Below are 5,926 nucleotides of genomic sequence, written 5' to 3'. Positions count from 1 at the left end.
TGCTGAATCATAACCTTTAATCCCCATTTACTGCAAAGCCTAAGCAACCACTACAAAGACCTGTAGAAGGATATCATGTTCACAGAATCATAGAATCACGAACATTAAGGATTTGGAATGGACCTTAAAGATCATCCAGTCCAATGGTCAGGGACACCTCCAACTAGACCAGGTTGCTCAAGGCCTTATCCAACTGGCTTTGAACACTGACAGGGTTAGGGAATCCACCACCTCTCTGGGCAACCTGTGCCAGTGTCTCACCATCCTAACAGTAAAAAATTTCTTCCTAGTATCTACATTTCCCCTCTTTCAATCTGTACCCATTAGTCCTTATCCTATCACTACAGTTCCTAACAAAGACTCGCCCTCCAGCTTTCTTGTAGGCCCTCTTCAGATACTGGAAGGCTGCTATGAGCTCCTCATGCAACCTTCTCTTCTCCAGTCTGAACAGCCCCAAATTTCTCAGCCTATCTTTGTAGGTGCTTCAGTCCTCCTATCAATTTTGTGGCCCTCCTCTGGACTTGCTCCAGCAGTTCCATGTCCTTATTATGTTGGGGACACCAGAACTGCACACTGTACTCCAGGTGGGGTCTCACAGAGGGGGAGAATCACCTCCTTTGACCTGCTGGCCACACTCCTTTCAATACAGCCAAGGACATGGTTGGCTTTCTGGGCTGCGAGTGCACATTGCTGGCTCGCTGTGAGTTTTTCATCAACTGTCACACCCAAATCCTTCTCCACAGGACTACTGTCAATCACTTCTCCACTCAGTCTGTAGGTGAGTCTGGGATTGCCATGACCTGGGTGTAGGACCTTGCACTTTGCTTTGTTGAACTTCATGAGGCTGGCATCAGCCCATCTCTCAAACGTGTCAAGGTCCCTCTGGATGGCATCCCTTCCCTCCAGTGTGTCAACTGCCCCACAGAGCTTGGTGTCATTAGCCAACTTTTTGGGGGGTGCACTCAATCCCACTGTCACTGACAAAGATACCGAACGGCACCGGCCCCAGTACTGACTCCTGAGGGACAGCACTTGTCATCGATCTACATGTGGACAATGAGTCTGGGATTGCCATGACCTGGGTGTAGGACCTTGCACTTTGCTTTGTTGAACTTCATGAGGCTGGCATCAGCCCATCTCTCAAACGTGTCAAGGTCCCTCTGGATGGCATCCCTTCCCTCCAGTGTGTCAACTGCCCCACAGAGCTTGGTGTCATTAGCCAACTTTTTGGGGGGTGCACTCAATCCCACTGTCACTGACAAAGATACCGAACGGCACCGGCCCCAGTACTGACTCCTGAGGGACAGCACTTGTCACTACATGACATGTGGACAATGAGCCATTGAGCACAACTCTTTGCATGTGACCATCCAGTCAGTTCTTTATCCACCATCCATCAAATCCATTCCACTTCACTCTCTCCACTTCAGAGGCAGGTATGTCATGTGGGAAAGTGTCAAACACTCTGCATAAGTTCAGGTAGATGGTATCAGTGGCTCTGCCTCTATCCGTCAGTGTTCTAGCCCTGACATAGAAAGTCACCAGATTTGTCAGGCATGATTTCCCCTTTGTAAAGACACGTTGGCTGTTACCAATACCCTCTTTGTTTTCCATGTGCCTTAGCATAGTTTCCAGGACAATCTGTTCTGTGATCTTGTCTGGCACAGAGGTGAGACTGACTGGTCTGTAGTTCCCTGGGTCTTCCACTTTCCCCTTTTAGAAATGGGGTATATTTTCCCTTTTCCAGTCATTAGGGTCTTTACCTGACTGCCTTGATTTTTCAAAAATGGTGGATAGTGGCTTAGGAACTTCATCTGCCATCTAAATGTTAAAGAAAATGTTATCACTACATACAGACAAAACATAATTTAGAAGGAAGTCAAGTACTATCAAACACTCCCCTCTCTCATAACCCTTCCTACTCCACAATTCAACCCTGAGACCACTGTGTGCCACCGTTAGTTGATACTACATGGTTTCCTTATAATAGGGAAGTAATATAAAACTAAGCACATTGGTGTACTGAGGTTCATTTACCACACAATAGTACAATGCAGCACACCAAAAGTGAGTCATTCTCTCATTACATCCTCATACAACATATATTTAAAATATAAGGGACTCCCACAAACTAAAATAATTTTAGAATTTTCTGCATGCAGAAAGTGCATGGTCCTAATATTTTCCAATAATTTAACAATTTACTGGCTTATTTTTAAATAAGAGCACACTGAGAGAATACTAATATCAGCTCAAGGAATTTGTGTGTTATGCACTATACCAGGGTGACTCAAATTCAGCAGTCATTGAAATCACATTCAACTTCTAAGGTCCCTTTCTCCTCCTGCCAGTGTTTCCAGCTTATTTTCAATCTGTAGTCCACACCCCTACTCAAGATCCTCAAGATCGTCACCTTCCACTCTCTATGAGAAGAGGTTCTTCCCACTCCCCTCCCATACAATAGTTCTGCTTTCTATTTCTTTCACTGGCAACAGCTGCTCCTGCATACACCATCCTAACACTGTCAAACCATTGCTTGAGAGGAGACAGACCTGGGAGAGCCGCTGCTGCCAGGCAGGACACACAGTTGCTGCAGGATGCATGGGACAGCTACTACTGCTAGCAACTTCTCTCCCATGAGCAGGAGCTGCTAGCCTGGATCCCTGCAAGGCATGGAAAGGGAAGGACTTGAAGACTTGGACTGTGCTTGCTGCTCAAATGCTTCTCCATCTCTTCGGGAAAGGGCAGAAGATTCCAAGGATGGATACTCTGAGATGAACTCTACCCATGACCTGACTGTTGGGATGAACTACTATATGCAGTTAAAGATAACAGGGAAAAAAAGAAATAGTTTATTTTGTCAAATTTGCTGCATCACAAGGTAACTTGTACTCAAAGTCCTCATGATCAACAATGATAAAATTTACAAAATTGCAGTTGTATTAGTAAGAAATTTTGATGCCCTCTTTCTTGTCTTTTATTTATAAAGCTAAATTAAGTAGGTAAATCTAAACCAGTTTCAGTGTGAATACTCCACTTCTTATCAATGACTTACTCTCACTTTACTTTGTTGCACCTGAACACAGGTAAAAGAATAAAACTTAGGTTTTGTTTAAATGTGTGTAATTCTTATGTTCAGAAGAGTCTGGCTCATTGTTAGTTGTGTAGGATGATTTTGCCTAACTCAAGTGCCTTTGAGAAGATTACCCTTCATCAGTACTTCTCCCCTCTCTGCTACATCTAGCATGCTGAAGAGACTTAGCAGGTACCTAAATATTATTGGAGGTTGCCAAGGAACACTGAGACTTCAATGTTTCGTATTTGTGCAGTTTTTCTTCATTAGTTTTTCATATTGAAGTGGATTCCCAGACGATTTTCAATCATTGCCAACTGGTCTGATTTTGTATTCTCTTTCCCCGTTTTTCGTGAAAGAGACGATAACCAAGAACCCAAAGCTCTAACAGTTCCAGATGAAGGAGCTGCCAAGCTTCAATCTCCCTTCAGAGTCTGCCTTTCCTGCAACTAACCTTAAGGAAATTCAGCCAACTGTTGGCTCAACAGTAGTGAAACCTAGCAAGCTAGCTGTTAAGAGCTATTAAGACCTGTCTGCACTTCTTAACTTTTTTCCTAAAAAGAACCCCAAATTCTGAATGTGCATCTCAAGAGATACTAAGATAAAAAGAAAATGAAGGGTTTGGGGTCTGGGTCTCCTGCTTTAAGTTAGTAGGAAAACCAACTTGTTGGGCCAGAGAGTGCCAATGCTTTCAGAGATTAACCTCATACACTTTCTAAGGGTGAAAACCAGTATCATTGGAGAAATGAATGATTACAGCAAATTATATAACTGGGGGGCACATATAAAAAAGTAATAAATGAGAAAATAATTCCTTTGGGGAACTAGAATGATGATGTTGTCCTTTCCAGTACTGTAATTGAAAAAGACAACACCACCACCACCAAAAACCATTTCCCTCCTCATCTACTATGACTGAGAAATACTGAAATCAAGGTAGTCACTTTTTGCCTTTAGTATTTTATTTGATCCCTGATGAGAATATAAGCTAGTTGGGATCCCAGTGCAAACTAGGGATCTTAAAATTTACCATGGTTATAAAAATTCAGAAGTGAAGGAGGCCACTAGTTCCCCGTTAAGGGAAGACTACACTCCCATTCTCGTCCTCTCCTCTAACAGGCTTTACCCTAACTCTAGGAATTTTTTTTCATGAATGTAGATATTCTGTCAACAAAATTTTAATTGCATCTTTTTCTTCAGCTTTCTACAGCACATTTTTAAAATATGGAATTAATTTTAAACAAATCAACTAAATGCCTAAGTATTAGAAACTTCATCACTGAAACAGTATCATAGAATCATGGAATACCAGGTTGGAAGAGACTTCAAGGACCATCTGGTCCAACCTTTCTTGCAAAAGCACAGTCTAGAGAAGATGGCCCAGAACCCTGTCCAGCTGAATCATGAAATTGTCCAATGTTGGGGAATTTACCACTTCCCTGGGGAGATTATTCCAATGGTTGATCCTTCTCATTGTGTCCAATCTCCCCAGGATTGACTTGTACCCACTACACCACATCGTTTCCACCACATGACTCCTTGTGAAAAGGGAGTCTCCATCTTCTTTGTAGCCACCTTGTAAATATTGGGACACTGACAAAATCTCTGCTAAACCTTCTTTTCTCAAGGCTGAGCAAACCCAGTTCTCTCTGCCTTTTGTCATGTGTCAGGCTGCCCAGACCTTTGATCATCTTTATGGTCCTTCTCTGGACCCTCTCTAATGTGTCCACAGCTTTTTTGCACAGTGGGGACCAAAACTGAACACAGTATTCCAGGTGTGGCCTGATAAGTGCTGAGTAGAGTGGGACAATGACTTCTCTACCTCTGCCAGTGATGCCTTTGTTGAAGCAGCCCATTGGCTTTCTTTGACACAGCAGCAAACTGCTCACTCACATTAAGCTGCTTGTCCACCAGGACCCCTCAGGTCCCTTTCCACATAGCTGCTCCTCAACTGGGTAGATCCCAGTCTGTGCTACACTCCTGGATTGTGTTTTCCTTACACCTGTCCTAGTTGAACTTCATAAGGTTCTTGTTTACCCGCTCCCAGCAGGATTCATTCCATCACTTTCCCAGGGACTGAAGTAAGACTGATGGGCCTTTAATTTCCTGGACCCACCTTTAAATCCTTCTTCCAGTCTTCTGAGGCATACTTGTTCTCCACAACTTCTCTAAGACTATAGAGAGTGGCCTTGCAGTGACCTCAGCAGCTCTCCGAACACCTTGGCTGGACAGTGACAGGGTCCATCAGTGTGTAGGGGTTGAACCCCTGGGACAGATCACATACCAACTCTTCCTCCACTGATGGAGGGACCCACCTGGATTTTTGCTCCCAAGGCCAGGGGCCCAGCAGTGCTGATAAAGATGGAGGTGAAGAAAGTGTTGAGAACCTCTCTGTTATACCAGCATTGTTCATGACTTCTCCTGTTCAACAGTGGCCCAGTATTTTCCTTCTGTTCCTGCTTGTTGTTTCTGTACCTAAAGAATCCTTTTCTTGTAGTTTTTGACAACTCTGGCCAATTTCAATTTGAGCTGAGCTTTTTCTTTTCTAAGTGCATCACTGCATGCCCTGGCAATGCCCTTGTAGTTCTCACTGTGTTCTCATCTGCTTTTCCATCTATGGTGTGCTTCTCTTCTGGCTTTGAGCATACTCAGTTAAGCCAAGGTGTCTCTTCCTCTGCCTACTTCCCTTATCTTTAGAGGGGATGAACTGGTTTTGTGCTTCCAGGAGAGTGTTCTTGAAAACTTCCCAGAACTCATTAGCTCCTTTATCCTCCATGGAAGCTTCCCACAAAATCCCTCCCAACCGAGCTCTGAGCGACCTGAAGTTTGCTCTTCTAAAATCTAAATCCTTAG

Source organism: Acanthisitta chloris, unplaced genomic scaffold (assembly GCF_000695815.1).
Source record: "Acanthisitta chloris isolate BGI_N310 unplaced genomic scaffold, ASM69581v1 scaffold16533, whole genome shotgun sequence".
Classification (NCBI taxonomy): domain Eukaryota; kingdom Metazoa; phylum Chordata; class Aves; order Passeriformes; family Acanthisittidae; genus Acanthisitta; species Acanthisitta chloris.
The sequence above is the reverse complement of the archived record's forward strand: the minus strand, read 5'-3'. Positions refer to the sequence as shown.